Raw genomic sequence first — 18,934 nt, forward strand, 5'->3', positions numbered from 1 at the left:
AGGTGTTTCATCCTCAACTCCAAGGAGAACCAAAACAAGTTTGATGTTAAAGCTGATGACTTATTTCTTGGTTATTCACTCTCCTCAAAAGCTTATAGAGTCTTGAATAAATGATCTAAAAGGATTGAAGAAACATATTACATCACTATTGATGACAATTACATAAAGAAAGTTCAAAGAAACGAAAGTCTCTTAGGGGAAATTTTTCCTACATCAGGACAAGTCTCGGTTCCTATATCCAACATGTTCGAGGAATACATTCGGTTATTCGATGAACCAGAGAAAGCGGCACACTCAGAGGAAAAAGTAGTTGAGAACAAAATTGATAATCTCCAAAAGATTATTGATGATGCGGAAAAGGAAATGACAAGTGACATTCCCAAATCTGCAAGTAATCAATCCTTTGCTGACTTTCAAATCAACGACTCAACGTTCAAGGGGGAGAGTTCATCTGCACCAAGTGCAACCAAGGTATCTTTCAAGGGGGAGAATTCTATACCATCCCCATATAATAAAGGTACATTTGAGGGGGAGAATCCAACTCTCTCAGAGGAAGCAAACTTCGATTCTACCTCTGGTTTCGCTTCACCAGTTGAGGGGGAGAAAGGACAGGCAACTGACGAAGGCGAAAGTGATCAATTAGAATTTGAAGAAGAAGTGAATGCTGAATTGGATCCGGCATATGATCCAAATTATCCTCCGTTAGTGAAATGCACCAAGGATCATCCTAAAGAGAAAATTATTGGTGAATCTTCTGAGAAAGTTCTTACTCGTTCTCAAGTAAAAGCGAAACAAACTGCATTACTCTCTAAAGTTGAGTTTTGTATGTTTAACTCATTCATCTCCAAAAGCGAACCGAAAACAATAAATGCTGCAATTGATCATTCTGATTGGGTTCAAGCAATGCAAGATGAGCTACATGAGTTTGAACGTAACCGAGTTTGGAGATTAATTCCCACACCAAAGGATGCTTCTATAGTTGGCTTGAAATGGATCTTTAGAAACAAATTGGACAAATAAGGGAACATTATTCAAAATAAGGCTCGGTTGGTGGTAAAAGGATATTGCCAAGAGGAAGGGATAGATTATGAGGAAACTTTCGCTCCTGTGGCAAGGTTAGAATCGGTTAGAATCTTCCTAGCATACGCTGCCCATAAAAACTTTGAAGTCTTCCAAATGGATGTCAAATGTGCTTTCTTAAATGGAGAACTAGAAGCAACAGTGTATGTTGAACAACCTCCCGGATTCGTGAACGAGAAATATCCTGATTATTGCTATGGATAAAGCAGTTTATGGTTTAAAGCAAGCACCGAGAGCCTGACAGGGTCCAGAAGGCATCTTTATCAACCAGGAGGCATACACAAAGAGTATGTTAACTAAATTTGGCATGAAAAGTGACTCTAAAGTAAAGTTTCCTATGGCATTTGGCACTAAGTTAACACCGTCTCTGGAGAAACCTGCTGTTGACATTACGCTTTATCGACAAATGACAGGGTCCCTTATGTATCTAACAGCTAGTAGACCGGACATTATGTTTTCTGTTTGCTATTGTGCTAGGTTTCAAGATAATCCAAGAGAACCTCACATGGTGGCTGTAAAGAAAATCTTCCGTTATCTAAAGCGAACTTCATCTCTCGGTCTCTGGTATCCTGCCAAATCAAGATTCTTTATTCAAGCTTTTTCTGATGCTGATCTTGGAGGGTGTGGACTAGACCGAAAGAGCACTACTGGTGGATGCCAATTTCTTGACGGAAAGCTTGTTAGCTGGTAGCCCAGAAAACAAACCTGTGTGTCACTTTCTGCAGCAGAAGCCGAATACATAGCTGCAACGTCTTGTACTTCTCAGGTTATATGGATTCAAAGTCAACTAAGAGATTACGGATTGAACATGAAGAAGATTCCTCTCTATTGTGATTCAGAAAGTGCAATAAGGATTTGTCACAATCCAGTGCAACATTCCAAAACTAAGCATATTGCACTTAGATATCATTTTATCAAGGATCATGTCGAAGAAGGGAACGTAGATGTACATTTTGTTTGATCTACTGATCAACTGGCCGACATATTCACTAAGGCATTACCTGAAGCACTCTTTAACAAAATCTTACAAGGCTTGGGTATGAAGGAAGCTGAGTCGGTACCTAACACTCAAATCTCTCATTAAAATTTGACAACCGAAATGAACCGAACGCTCGGTCTATTTCGGCTCTAAAATTTTTGAGAAACGAAATGAACCGAACGCTCGGTCTATTTCGGCTCTGAAATTTTTAAGAACCGAAATGAACCAAACGCTCGGTCTGTTTCGCTTCACTCAATTGAGATAAGGTTTCGGTTGTATACTGTGTAAATTACTTCTCTTCTCTTAATATGGTCTATGCTTATTTAATTCATCTGCTTTTTGTTTTTTTTTTCAGAAAACTTCAAAAATCCAAAAATATTTTCTATTTCTGTTTTTATTTTTTTTATAGAAAACTTCAAAAATCCAAAAATATTTTCTATTTCTGTTTTTATTTTTATTTTTTTTATAGAAAACTTCAAAAATCCAAAAATATTTTCTATTTCTGATTTACTTTAATTAGGTCCCAAAGGTTTCAAAACCAAAGAATTTGGAGTTTCGACATGTATAATTATTTCTATGCGAACTAGTTAAGGGTCCCTAGAAGCATGCTGTTGCATGTTGACCAAAGCCTCTATGACTTATAGCAGGCCTTAATGATTCGATCTATACCTATCGTTTCTTCCCAATAAGGCCGTCTACATCAACTCGGTCTAGAGCTACCTTACTCTTCTCATATGAGTCAAGAGTTTCTCTGCTTGGTCGTATTTTTACAGCAGAAGGTACTTTCGGTTCTCCAACCACCTTATATTCTCCATCGACTTTCATTTCATCAATGTAACCCTTAAGACTCCCGGTTCTTACTACTGAGGTTTATGGTTGCACAAAGTCTATGTTTGTCATCTTAGATATGTATTCCACGTGCTGAGTGAAACCCATAATCCAAATTCAATAATGAATTGATGGCGAATTATTAAATTCAAGAACTTACTGGTTACCCAATGAAATCCTTTTTTTTTATTTTTGCGTGGTCTTTATGAAATTGTCTAAAACCAAGGCATTTCTTCCCAAAAAGATCCAGTTTATTTTTTTTGATTTCTATTACATCAACTGTCACTCTAATTTACATCTCACCTGCTTGTTCAACAGACCACATTGGTCTTACAAGTACTTCTTCCAACAATTGATCTTATGTTCAGTACTAATGTTCAATTGAAGATAAGCTACCCTTAAGCCTATATCTTGAAAAGAAGCCTTTCAATGTTTCTCTATAAACACTTGATCGTATTTTTCGGGAATCCACACAAGCACTTCAAGTCTATTTTGACCTTGAAGGAATCTATTCTTTCCCGGAATCACCTGCTTTCTGTCTTTTCTTAAGACATCACGCACATCCCGTACATAATTGCTTTATTTCTTTATCTTTTGTCACTCTGTTGCACGAAAATTTTATTTTCCAAAACTCTAGTTGCTGTTGGTTCAAGTTTTGTTTAAACAGGGGAATTCATGTTTCTTGAAGTCACATTGAAGTTCAAAAGATGATTAAGGATAAGCATTTGGCGCGTGAATTTGAACGGTCCCTATCCGCACACGTGCTGACGTATTTCTAGGAGTACCTAAAATGTCACATAGCACTTTTTCAGGAGATGTTTTAGTGATCACGTCATTATCATCATGATTTCTCTCTCCTAGCAACGGTATATAAAGGGTTTCGAAGATTCTTTGTCTTTTACCAGTCACAAAGTTTCTCTACTATAGCGGTGATTTGAACTGTTCATGTTCCTTCTTTGATCAGCAATGGCAACTTCTTCTTCGGTTCAAGATCAGACTGCTTCTTCGGCATTTCTTTCCATTAAGCCAAATCAAAACATGATCATTGAACTCAATCCGTTCCTCTATGATTCCTATATGTTACAAGTTGTGGAGTGTTTGAAGTATTCTCCGTTGGTTCATGCCCTAACTCAATATGAAGTTGTTCCCATGTCTCTCTTGTCCTAAGTTTACTCTACTGCAACCTTCGACAAGAAAAAAGAACGCATCTACTTTCAAATCCACTCCAAAAAGGCCTCTATTTCCAAAGGGAGGTTTTGTTCTTTACTACATCTTTCGGTGGATTCCTCTATTATCTCACCTGATTTCATCACAACTACAAAACTATTCTCAGTGCGTTATGAAATGGGATATACAGATGTACTGACCACCATTACAAAGATCAAGAAGTCATGTCTCCCGTCTCAATGGAACGGGATTCTTACTCTTTTGATTAAAAGCTTGGCGGAACGTAGTGCTGGATCTGATGGCACCAGTAAAGGATTTCTGACAATACTCTATGGTGTTTACAACGGTTTAAATCTTGATTATGGGTCTATAATTTGGTCTCAGGTTGTGTAGAGCCTCAATACTTCCACTCGTCATTCCGAGATTTCATGTGGAAGGTTCTGGACCATTATCACGAGGAGGGCTACTGATACTTTGGAAATTCCGGTGATGAAGGATGTCCTTATCGCTTCCATTGCTACGTTTCATACAAAGAAGATCATCATCTCTGATCCCACGAAGTTTCATCAAAAAGGATCCATTCCTGAATCGATGTTTCGTTGTGTCTCAGCAGAAAGTAAGGTTATGGCGGAATACAAAAAACTTCCTCCAAAAGAACCACGAGTCCTTACTCCGAAACAACAAGCTGCCCTGGATGCAGTTGACAAGACAAGCAATTGAGGAAAAAGGGTAAAGAAGGAAACAACTGAGAAGGATGAATCTAAGCCTTCCAAATCAAAGAAGCAAAAGTCGGAGAAAGAGGGTTCTTCTAAGCCGAAGAAGGTTAAGAGAATGGCAAGAAAATCCAAGAGTCCAACTCCTCCAAACTCAGGTAACGACGATGATGAAGTAGAGGAATCTCGTTAGGAATCTCCAAGAGGAAATACTCCACCTAGATCTCCTACTCCAACCGAATCTCCTTCTCATAAACAACCAACCCCACCTCCATCACCGAAACTAAAAGTTACAGTTTTGGTTGTTCTTACATCAACCTCCATTTCAACACCACCAGTTACTTCTGTTTCCAGTCCTACAACCACTTTCATCACTACAATATCACAAGCACCACCTGTGTCTTCTACACCTATTTCTACAATACCTTTACCTCCTATCATTACCTAAACCACCACCACTACCCTTCCTGAACAGACATTGGTCGTCAACGTATCTAATACGGGGGCAACTACTGACACCCAACCTCCTGTCATCACTAAACCACTTTCTCCAACCAACTCAACCGGTTCCGGTGCTACTTTAGGTGGAGACAATGATGAGTATGACTCTACATACTTTAGTCCTTATCGGCTTCAATCTGATGAAGACAATGATGCTCCTGTCAACCGCCAACAGTTGCAAAGCATTCATGAAAAGCTGGATCAGTTACTTGAAGATAACAAAGCTTATGGTGGGGTAGTTCTTAAAGATTTTGTGGAGACTGCCATAGAACAATATACAACGACTATGCATAAATCAACTGATGCAATCAAAGAATCGGCTTCTACTTGTAGAAAAGCCTCTGCCGATGTTGTTGAAGTTGTTCAAACTACGCAGATCTTTTTGGATTCTCTTAAAGAGCATGCTGATACGAATGCTGCCAAAATCCGTGAATCAGTCGAATCTCTTTCAAAATCTCTACAGGAAGAACAAAAGAAGTTTGATGATGTTCGCTCCTCCATCCAAGCCAAAAATACTTCTCTTATACGTTCAGTTTCCTCTCGGCTGGACTCACTTCATGCCGATATTGCCAAAGAGAGTGCTTTAAAAGAAGAAATTGCTTGTCAAGCCTCTTCCATTGAAGTTCAAAAAGTTCAACTGGCTCAAGCCAACAAGGAGATTACCTTATTAAAAATTGAGAGAGCTGTCTTACGAAGCTGTGCAAGTGATGTCACGGACATGTTGACCAATCTCCTTGGTGCTCATGATCCAATTCTAACTATCACCATCAGGAATCATCTTGCTGGCAAATTGCTTCCTGCCCTTTCCATGCTTCATGAGATGAAAGGTGTTTCAGAGCCTTTCATTACTCCAAAACAATGGGGAGAGGGTGACCAACAGAAAATGATTATAACAACTGAAACTCTTAAACCAAATATCCTAGTCTCAAAAGAACTGAAGGTTAATGTAGCTTCAGGTTCTGGTCCAACAGATAAGCAGAAAAAGATTGTCAATGACAATGATAGTGATGCAGGAGAAACTATTGCTGAAGCCCTCAAACGCAAGAAAAGAGATAAAGAATTGGATGACAATCTAAAAATAACAAAAGATGCAGAGGAAACAGAGAGGCGTAACAAAGAAGAAGAAGATGTCTTGAAGTGTAAGAAGGCTCTGTTTCCTGAGTGGACTAGAAAGGTGCTAATCAGTCAAGCAATAGAATCACCAAGTGTTTATTGGTTAGAACCGATTGCTTCTTTCGACTGTGATAATTCAAAGGACTCACAGTTTGATATGCCAATTATTAGGAAAGCATTTACATTCCATTGTTTTGAGTCAACTGTTGAGGTTCCTTTTCCTAGTCCAAAGGTTGACCGAGAGCTTATCAACTTTTACCTAAAGTATGGCCAACCTCAATACCTGACATGGAGTGCACAAAAAATTATAACTATCAAGGTATTGAAACCAACACCTGCTGGAAGGTTTGTGAACTTGCATTTCAAGATTACTCGAGGGTCTGCAAATTCGGTTTCGATGATTTCTTTAGCAGATCTACCCAATCTCAATCCTCATGATTGGATATTGCTTTACAACATTCTGCTCTTTGATCCGAAGGAGTATGAGCCGATTCTAGAGCACTTAAAAAGAATGTTGGCCTCCTATATCTATGAAGTTGCAACGATGGATCATGAGATAGCAAAAGTGATGAACAAGAAGCCGACGGTCAAGCTTACTCAAAAGCCAGGGGATGTGAATAGTATGAAGATAGGGCAAATTGATTCAACACATCTGACTGTGATGTTTACTAAAGGTGAAGCTCACAGGTTTTTGTTTGCTCTGGTAGATAAGCACCTATTTTCTACAGACTGCTTGGAGCACATTATCAACTTGATACATCGGTGCAAGCAGAACTCGGATGCTGACAAGATAAATTTCATTGATATGCTTCGTTGGTATATTACCTTTCGGTACCATCTTTTAGCTATCATCCCGAGGATATTCAAGACGGTGAAGAAGTCTTCGGTTGCTAAACAGAGTTAAAGTCTCGGTCCCAAAGACGCAAAGGGGAGATTGTTAGGGCTTATTGTGTTGCGTCTTGGGCTTTTTGTATTATATCTGGATTGGGCCTGTCCATCCGTGATTTTCTCGTAGGGTTAGACTATATATATATATATATATATATATATATATATATATATATATATATATATATATATATATATATGCATGCATGTGTGCATTATATTAGAACAACTTTTATTACGTTTAATAATTGTAACCCTAAAACACCTCTACAGTCGAAGTTCTTAGTCGAGCTCTTCTGAGGTGTTGAAGCATTAATCATTCAACATATTCAAGCCATATTCGTGTTTATGTTTACGTTCTTATTTGTTTGCATGCATAGAATCAATCGATCCTGAAAGAACTACGTTCTAACAATAACTAACCATTTTAATGGATCCTATGCAGTTAAAGGAGAAAGGCTAGCATCATACCTTCGAATTCATAAAAAATTGACCTCCAAATTTGAAGCTTTGAGCCTAAACCAAATTCCTAGAGAAAACAATGTTGAAGAAGACGTGCTAGCCAATCTAGGATCTTCTCTTAGGATCCCACCAGAGACCAGTAACCCAATAATCCATGTGATGATCCCGAAAATTTAAGATCCTTCCAAAATACTAGAGGAACCTGATGATCATGATTAGACGGCCAACATTGCAGCAATTGAGGATCCTAATCCTCAACTCCCTCGTCAGGATCCTAATGATCAAGATCTTCATCCAAAAAATCATGATCCTATTAGATGCTCAAGATCCTAGATCAAACCCATTATAAAATACATCCGAAATGGCACAATCCTAAAAGAAGAAAGAAGCGACAAAGCATTCAAGACGAGGGTCTCATACTTTGTGATAATCCAAGGGAAGTTATACAAGAATTCCATGGCAGGTCCATATCTAATATGTTTGGAAGATCACAAGGCTGCATACGTTTTAAAAGACATACATGGAGGAGATCACGACAACCACACTGGGGGCAGATCTATATGCTCAAAAATACTAAGGACAAGGTACTACTGGCCAAAAATGAAAAAGATGCTTTCTTACATTCACAAAAATGTGATGTTTATCAAAGACATAGCAACGTCCTTCATCAACTAGTTGGGACCTCTATACCCTATCATATCTTCTTGGTCATTCATGAAATGGGGAATGGATATAGTTGGCAAGTTACCAAAAGATCCTGGTGGAAAGGTCTTCATGACAAACTATTTCTCAAAATGGATAGAGGTTGAAGTATTTGCTTAAGTAAGAGACAAAAAGGTAGTCTCATTCTTCAAACACAATATCCTAAACATGTTATGGATCTCGATCGAAATCATATTTCATAACGGATCCCAATTCATAAGCAAAAGAACTAAAGACTTTTGCACCAGTTGGGGAATTAAAATGATAATGTCCACTCCTGTTCACCCTCAAGCTAATGGTCAAACAGGATCTAGCAACAAGATCATAATCAAATGAAGAAAAGACTAGATGAAAAGAAAGGAAGATGGGTTGAGGAACTTCCTTTCTTCCTATGGGCGGATAGCACTACATCGAAAACATCCACAGGTGAAACTCCATATTCCTTGGTCTTTGGAACAGAGGCCTTGATCCCAACTAAAGTGGTGATCCCTATGGAAAGATACCAATTCCAAAATCAATAGAACAACAATGAGATACTAGCCCATGATCTCGAAACTACAAATGAACTCATGGATCTTGTCAGGATCCGCATTGCTGCTCACTAGTAAAGGATCGCCAAAGCATACAATAAAAACATCAAAGTCAAAAATTTCAAGTATGTGACTTGGTCTTTAGGAAAGCCTTCCAAAATACCAAGGATCCTAATGCAATCAAGTTGGCACCCAAATGGGAAGGGCCATATCTTATCGATTCAGAACCAGAAAATGGGGCATATTACTTGGATACCCTAGAATGAGACATCTTGCCAAGCATCCTGGAATGCTATACACCTAAAAGTGTATTTCATGTAAGTTAATTCTTTCATTTTCCAACATATTCGAGGTACATATTCTTTACCCTTTACTTTTGTCTTGATTCTTTTATTTATTTTTTCTACGACTATTACTGAATTAAGCATCATAGGGGCGTTAGCTAGGCTAACACCCACCCCAAGCTAACATTTTCAACTTGCAAAAAATCAAGGATCATAGCCACTACGAATAGAGACTGATCATCTCTCCTCTAACTAAGGGTGCTTAATCCCCTCTAAGGTTTAAAGAGTTAATGACCTCTTTCACATGAGTTTAGGTTTTCACATCTCGCTTGGACGTACGATATCTAACTATGTGATGTGAATAAGGGGACCATTTCCAGGTTTACTGACTTGGAAACCCTCTAATTTCTTAACATATGTTAAGATCCTAAAGTTTAATCTACGCTTTATAACATTGTCATGTTATCTTAAGTTGGGATCTTCCCCATAATATCTTAAGTTGGGATCTTCCCCATAAATTTTTAAGTTAGGATCTTTCCCACAATTTCTTAAGTAAGGATTTTCCCCGGAATTTCTTAGGTTGGGATCTTCCCCAGTTATTTTCTAAATTGGGATCTTCCCCAATATTTTTTAAAATTGGGATTTTCCCCAGCAAAAGCTAAATAGGGATTTCACCAGCAAAAGCTAAATAGTGATTTTCCCAAACAAATTCCTAAGTTAGATTATCTTGAGAGAGATCCTTCCCTATACGAGCTTCAAGATCATGAGAAACCAAATGAATTACAATACAAAACTTCTCCTAAGTCAACAGTCTTCAAAATGTCAATACTAAACCTAAGGGTCATCAGGTTCTATCTATCCTTGTTTCTTGAAAGCTATTTTCCTACGTTATACCTAAAGGATTATCTTTTTAAGGATCTAAACTATTTCAAAATCCTAAGCAGATTACTAACTATCTCAAATTATTAAGATCCCACGAGTTATTGTAAAACCTGAACTCTTTAGGATCCTAATTGTCTAGGGATCCTCAACATACCTACTACTGCAACCACATCAATCATGTCAACCATGCAAGAAAATATAAGCAAGCATAACATCAGATAAAAGGGGTTGCCTACCAACCCCACAAAAAAAAGTGTAAAAAATTGTCATACAACCTTAAAACATTCAAATTGTCTTTAAAGTCAAACCTAAACTACGACGAGATTGCCATCACCTGGAACCTTCTTTGCCTCTTTCTCCTCTCCTCCCACCTTCGACTGTCGTATAGGATCCTGACTGGTATTAATAGGCTCATCAATCAATTGGCAAGGGCTTTACGCTAGCCAACCACATTCCAGGATCCCGCGTTAGCCATATCATCTGCAAGTTTGATCTTCGCTTCCTAGATGGCCACAATAGCGCTACCCTTCACCTCTGCAATATTCATAGCATGCTCCTCCTATTTCTCAGAATTTCTTTGCTTAGCAGCTCCACCCTCATTAGGAGATCTTCTTTGGTGGCCTCCCATACCCTCTCCTTCTCCTTTAAGGCTAGCTCGACCTTCTCAGCCATGGCCTTCAGATCAATAGTGCACTAAGAAATGTGGTCAGAGACATGAAATGAGAACAACATTAGTGAAAGCAAGATCAGAAAATTAAAAGCAAAGATCAGAATTCTAGAAATACTTACAACTTGAGAAAAAGAGACCGATTTCTTGAGTGCTTCCTCAGCTCCGAGATTGTATAGGCTTAAATCTATGGCCTCGACAATTTTCCTCTTAAGGGAACCTGGGGTCTTTACAGTGATATCAACTTGAGCCGTCCTCAGAGTGCTGCTAGCAACTCATCGAGTGTAGCTAGCAACTCGTTGAGTTCCTTAAGAACTCACAAAATCATAAAAACCCTAATTAACTCGTCGAGTTTCCAACCAACTCGTCGAGTCCATGCGTGTCTAATTGTCGGGAAAACCCTAACTGACTCGTCGAGTCTTCTTACCGACTCTCTGAGTTCATACAGAACCAATACATGCAATCTTCAACCGAATCGTCGAGTCGGATATACGACTCGTCGAGTCCCTTTAATCTATTTCTCATCCAAACGTTTTTAAGTTACCCAAAGCTCCATATTGCAGATCTAACCTCTTAGGGCATGGTTTCCACGTAAATTTGCAAACTTTACGTACACGCATGGTCCTGGATGCTAAAACCAAGCTAAGGAAAAGGTTTAAACCAAGAAGAAGAGCCTTAGCTGGCTAAATCTAATGACTTTATGGCTATAGGGACTTAGAGAAGTCCAGATCTGAAGTTATAACTTCAGATCATGACCAATACCCGAAATGGTTCACATATATGCTAAAATGGCCCTAAACTTAAGCATGGAGAGATCTAGCTACATGGAAGTCAAGGTAACGAATTGTTACCTTTAAAATGATGCCATGATGAAGTAGAGTCAGATCCACAAGCTTCTCTTTGCTCCAAGCTTCTTAGACTTCAAGCCTTCTTCACAAAATCCACATTCCAAGCTTCTTTACACACAAAAATGGAGAGTAGGTGAGATTAGGGTTTTCTGAGCTCAAGAGGGACGGTAAGGGAGGCTGAAGGAGGCTAATGACCCTTTAAATAGGGTGAAAAACCTTGGAAATTAGGATTTCATCTTCCACCTCCTACTCATCGAGTCGAGGTCCACCAACTCGTCGAGTAGACCACATAAATCACACGGATGACTAAAACTCTACACGATGAGTTGGGGCCTCTAACTTGGCGAGTAGACTTCTTTAATTGCATGAATCCGTAAATCTAATTCTCGAAAATCGGGATGTTACAACACTCCCCCACTTGAACTAGGCTTCATCCTCGAAGCCTACTGCATTGGACGAATCCGGACAATGCTCTTGCATTCCAATTTTCGACTCCCAAACCCACTCGGATCCCTCCCGACGCTGCCAATTGTGTCTTTACCAAAAGTACCTCCGTGCTACACATAACCTTTACCTCTCATTCCAAGACGGCGTAGCCTCTCAACATAGTTCAGGCGTTCATCGTCCTGAAGATCACTCAATGATGTCGCGACGTCCTTGCCCGACACACACTTCCGCATCGGCAAGACATAGGGAGTGTTATGAATCTGACCGAGCTCCTCCAGGAGACCCAGTCGATACGTTGCCTTGTTAACCTTGGGAAACCCGGAATGGCCCGATATATCTGAAACCCAAATTCCCTCCTTCCTGAAGCGGATCATACCCTGAAAACCTGGAGTCCTTCCCAAAACATAATCATGGATCATACGCGGCTACCGATAATTCTTTACTGGATAAGAGATCATATATTCCTTCACGACAACTCATTCGATAACCGATTTTTCAGAAATAACACGGACTACGGGAGGCATACTAGGAGATGAACCCTTATTATACTGACAGGATAATACCTCCGTCAACTCCCGAATCTACATGTAGTAACAGTCAATTGCTAATGCATAACCACAAACACCTTTGACTAGCCTGATTAGCCTCGGGCTGGAATATCAATATGCGAATCTGATCAACCACCAGATTGAAATCCTTAGGGTTTGTCAGCCTACCGCCTCAACCCTACCGCTCCTCCTGGCCTTCGTGCCTACGACTTATAGCTGGCCCGCACTGGGTTTCTTGGCCTACTACATCGAGTAGGACCACCTCAACACTCCCAACACAATGTGTTGCCATAGATAATCAATAGCAAGATCTAACCCGGTTCTCATAACCTGACAGATAGGGACGCTCTAACCTAGCAACCTTTGATTCCCGCAAATGATATCATACCTTTCGCCTGCCACTCGCGATCCACTGTATAAGCAAAAGTTATCCCCCATTTACCTCACCGACCTCCAGAGTGCATGCCTCAAATGAATACACTTGTAATCCACAATGCAAGTTTCCACCATAAGCCATCTTGAAATGGCCATCCATGAATCCACCCCAAATTTCTGACTGAAACTACCACAAGTTATGCAAAGAAGACCCTCAAACAGGTCGATAGCGAACCTTTCACAATCTGAATCCATATGATACACCAAAACCTTAATATAACCTTTGACTCTTTGCCATGCCATTATCAATCTTCGGAGTGACGAAAGAAGATGATCAAGCAAGAACTTCCACATTACATTCGATCCCTAATAACAACTTGCGAACACACAAAAATACAAGGCATACATTTCACAAATTAAATCTGACACCTGACTGGCACTTCCAACGGCCCTTGACCGCTCTCTATTCAAACCAACTAATTAATGGCTCTTCCGATCTCCATCAACGCATCACACTGAGAGTATCACAAAGAAATTAAATGATCAATCATGGCCATTTGGCCTGCAGCCCATGAATGGAATTCCCCAACAAGGTCCTCAATCCATGGCTGAAATGCTCTTGATCTCATACCAACCTCGTCAGTATTACATTGCTTGTCCATCCTCAAGAGTCCTAGAGATACTCTCCTCCTTTCACTACCTTGAGGAGGCCTAGTCATCGTCCCATACAACACCAAACAAGCATCACAATACAGAAGTCCTACCATACACAATTTCCTTATAGAACAAATTGTTGCCCAAGAGTCTTCAGGCTCTCCTAAATGACCACCGTCATTCCCTAAGGGCACTCTATAGGTGATAACCAGCAAGCACAACTAACGTTCAATTCTACAGGTGATAGTCACACAATATCGCGCTCAAAACCATAATGTATATCTAACATAATACACGCAGAGTCTTCAGTATGACTGGACCGCCCTCACCAGACCTTCAGTCTATCTGGCCCATTCTTAGAACATTCAGCATGTCTGGACCGTTCTCCGGGCCTTCAGCCTGACTGGTACGCCCCATTGGCCTTCAGTCTATCCGGACCGCCCTAAGTATGTTGAGCATAACCCTAGACCCATCCTGGTTCCCTCTCCCATATAGCCAGTTCTCCCCCACTTGGGGTTTTGAATTCTTGATCCAATTCGTAGACTATAATCTCGGCCTAAATCTAGACCTCATGTTGATCGCCCACCCTCTATGGTCTGATCCCTGGCCCGCATATCCACCACATACGCTAAATAACCCACACACCTGTGTTGAATGTACTGTCGAGCCCTGTCAGCTAAACAAAACCCTCAATGGCTGATGGTCTGATGCTCCATCTGAGAATTCCAAATTCTCCCCCACTTGGGACACTAACCACTACCTATTGGTTAGAAGTCAACTCGAGCATAGCATAAAGTCAACCCGAGATTTAACTTACCCAATACAACAAGTTTCTAACACAATACAATTTCTCGATATCAACCGAAGAATACAGGAGATGTCACACTCTCAAGAGTATTCGAAGAAGTCTTGACTTCATCCTACTGGGTTACCCTGACCCTCCTGAGGGTACGCAGGAAAACTCCCCCTTCGATCCCAGGTGACATAAACTGATCCCTTTTTGCACTCCAACTGATAATCTGACACCCGACCTACCCGAGGATATGGTACCCACTTGCCTCGCAAGATGCTCACGCCACATCAACTCACATGCACTTACCAGCGCTGAAATACTATTGCCAACCCATGCGACCAACGGACCCCGGGTTGGAAATACCACCTGACCCTGGTTCACAAGCCTACTCACTCTGGTGAACTCGGAAGAACTGAAAGGGTACAACCTTTGCCATAGATGATAAAATTCCAATCCACCAATCAACCATTCTACTTCCCATCCTCGAAGGAATCCCTGAACTCTAACTACCTACAATCCTTTGATAATAAAATTCTCCTGACACTTCTAGTGACCTAAGGACTCATGAAATTCCGCCACACATAGATCAAACAAAACAGGTAACTAACCCGAAGTTGTTGCTTACCCATACTCAATGAGATTCCAAGGAAAGACCAATACCGATCACAGACGATTTGACCATAATATTATTACAGAATGGGGTTTCCAACTACACACCTGAGATTTCTTGCGGCTCGACCTTGACCTCCTGAGGAACGATGACCGTTGGAATCTGATTTCCTTCCGCCCCCAACGTAGGACAGCTGGACCTGAAATGCCCTGGCTGGTGACAGTGAAAGCATATATGATCCTTCTTGCAATCCCGTTGCACATGCCCTCTCTCTCCACACTTGTAGCACCTAAATTTATGACAAGCAAATCTGTGGGTTCCCCCACACTTGCCACACACCTCCTAACCCTCCTGACTTCCAGTACCCAGGTCAACAGCCTCCAACTTTTTGTTCTCTGCTGAAAAGTCCCTCCTCCTCTTTCCTAGTTGTGACCCTAAAACTAACACTCCTCCATTGGTCATCCCAGTAGCAACGTCGCTCATAGTTTGCAGGACTGCAATTTGCTCCCCGAGCTTGGCGATCACCCAGGCAGTAACTCGTTTCACAATCTTGCAGGACTGCCAGCTCCCGTTCTTGATCCGAATCTAGCCTCAAATTGTCTCGTAACCACCATACTGAAAATATATACCAGGAAGATATTCATTATTCCGTGCAACAATGGAAAACCAACTACCAACAAAAACCTAAGGGTTGTGACTTCCTTGCTAGGTGTATGGGTCCTGTGCTTTCAGTAGTACGGGCCCATACTAACTTCCACACCTACCCATATTTGTCTCAAGTATCATCACAACGTCCGAACAATATACGTATGCATGGTGAGTGCTCAATCCTCACTCCTAGAGGAAAGCTAAATATCTCATAACTAGTCTACTGATCCCGCACAACCCACCCATCCATGAAACTTCCACCAACCCTGCAGCACTCGTGTATGCTAGCCATACATAACGTTGGACCCTATAGACTTTCGAATACCTGATCCTACCCTAAGCCCTTAATTAGACAAGAACAAAAAATAAGACCAAATCTAACATTATCAGACTATAAGATCTTAATTATGTATAGTCGTGATGCATATACTAAGCAACTACAGTAATGATGTCAATTTCATATAAGGAAAACCCTAGGCTATCATGCATCATATAATCAGGCAATTCTATCATGCAGTTCCTGAAGATCCCTAGCCTAGTACTAGCATGTTGTTCTAATATATCATAAATCAAATAATCCATAAGGTATTTTGGGGTCTACTTACTGGCTCCGGCTGATCGTACACTTGTATCCTCCTTTATATTTTTGAAAACCATTTGAAAAATCATTTTAAAATCTTGTCCTTAGTTTGAGACACTACTAGAAAAACAACCTTTTACGACGCATAATGTGTGTCGTAAAGCGCTCAGACGACGCGCAAATGCGTGTCAAGGAAGGCCTTGCCATAACGAGAGACGACGCACATTTACGACACGCATTTACGACGCACATTTACAACGCGCAATGCGTATCAAGGAATCCCCTGTCATAAAGGAAGACGACACACATTTGCGTGTCGTAACCTTACGACACACATTTATGACTCGCATTGCGTATCATTAAAGCCCCTGTCAAGAAAGGCCATGTTATAAATGAAGATGACACACATTTTTGCGTATCGTAATTTTAAATGTTTAAAAAAATATTATTTATAGATTTACTAATTTTCAAATTAAATTTGCATTTAATGTCTCATAATACAAAATAAAATATCATATACAAAAAAATACAATCTATTGCATAAAATTTAATGTCAAACAAATAATCGTTCCATGGAAAGATAAAAACAAATCAGTAGAAGTTGTAAAAGAAATTTACAAACTAATTAGATACAAGAAATATGAAAAACTTGAAATCCCCGAGATTAATAGTTTTAACAAAAGCTTCACGTGAGATACATACAAATGGACCAGTAAGCAAGGATGTTCCCGAATCCACAATAGCAGCACAAGAACGCGTACACAATATCTCCTACTAGAAGATGTCGATCCAAAACTACTGTTGAACGTTGCCATGATAGCTGTTAAGATTTAAGCATAACAAGAAACCAATCAATGACTATAAGAAGTTAGATAGCAACAAATCCAACTTCTCAAAATTATCACAATGATAAATAAAAAAAGGCACCAAAGGTCTCCCTATCTTAAGACCCTTTAAAGCTGAAGTTCATATGTGGGGGGACCATTAATCACGATAGAAGCCATAGAAAAAGTTAGATAGAAACAAATCCAACTTCTCAAAATTATCACCATACCCTATATAGGACTTCATCTTAATAATCCCATCTTAAGGAATCATAGCCCTTCTCAAAATCAACCTTAAAAACCAAAAGATTATGATGATACTCCTTGGCCCAACCAATAATCATCCCGTTTAGCATTTGGAACATCCCTAATTACAACAGTAAAAAATGTACCTTACACGAGCAGCAACCAGACTTTCAGCATTTGGAACATCTAAATTGGTGGTTAGTTCATCAAGTGAAAATATTCCACAGTGAAGCAACCACCTGAGATCAATTGAAAATGGATTTGTGAAATTCCTTCAATCCAAAATATAATGGGAATGGGTAATTAGAGATGATGGCACACCTTTTGACATGCACTTCACCTTCCTCACATTTCAAGCTCCACATCACCAGCTTGCATAGCAACCTGAACTTACAATCAATCATAAACATTAGGGTTGGGTTAAAATCTAATATATAGCAACATACTTTCATTTAATTTTATGTTTAAAAAAGTTACCAATTTACCTCGTAGCTATAAGACCTAGTAGCACCACATTCTGAATCTGAATGGATACTAATGTAATCAATATCCTGCCCTCTGTATGTTTGCTGCCATAGTTCTCTTATAATTTTATTTATTTCTTCCATTTTCCTTAAAAGGGGATGAACATGGAAGCTAACATCAACATGGGTTCTATAGAAAGTCATTTTCTTGGAGGTGTTGTAGCAACCTTATAAAGTGTTATCATGTTTATTGATGAAGGGCTTACTGGTAATTTTGGCTGCTGCAGGAGGGAGTGTAAGAGTTTCAGAGGAGGCAAACAACAACAACCATATAAGTTACAAAATCTACAACAACAAATATGGAGAGAGAGAGAGAGAGAGAGAGAGAGAAAGAGAGAGAGATTAAGTATGAATACACAAAAAAATCACCTTTCCCACTTCAAAAACTCTAGTGGGTTGACCTTGACCACCAATTTTGGCATGTCCAAAATTTCCTAGGGAATGTTGTAGATGGATGCCCTTTGTATTGGAAGCTTGCGTTCTTCCATAGGGCATTCCAACATCTTCATCTAAGTTTCCAATTGGATGATACTAAAACTTTCTTTGTTTTGTCCCACCTAATGATCTTGAGTCACCAGCATCTGATGAAAAAGTCTCCCTTTGGAGCAAGACCTCCTTTGTTTACAGTCTCCCTGTTAATATTGGGATCAACACAGGAATTAATAGAGGTCCGCACACTCTTACACACTTACACACACTCACATATCTATAAATAAGATCTAATTATGACCTTATATCTCTATTTATTTTTATTTTTCAGGGTTATAATATTAGTTTTCTTATCACTAGTTTTTTTGTCACTAATTACCACTATATATATATATATATATATATATATATATATATATATATATATATATATATATAACCTCCAATGGCTTTAGCAACATCCTTAAGGCTCCCAGAAACGTATTGTTGTAGAACACTTTAAATAACATTCTTCTATGTTGTACTTCGCTTTTTCTCTGATTGTCTCCTTGTCCACCAACCATCTTCAAGTCAACACAAAATTTAAGTCAACATATATATATATATATATAT

The sequence above is a fragment of the Lactuca sativa genome, chromosome 5 (assembly GCF_002870075.4).
Source record: "Lactuca sativa cultivar Salinas chromosome 5, Lsat_Salinas_v11, whole genome shotgun sequence".
NCBI lineage: Eukaryota > Viridiplantae > Streptophyta > Magnoliopsida > Asterales > Asteraceae > Lactuca > Lactuca sativa.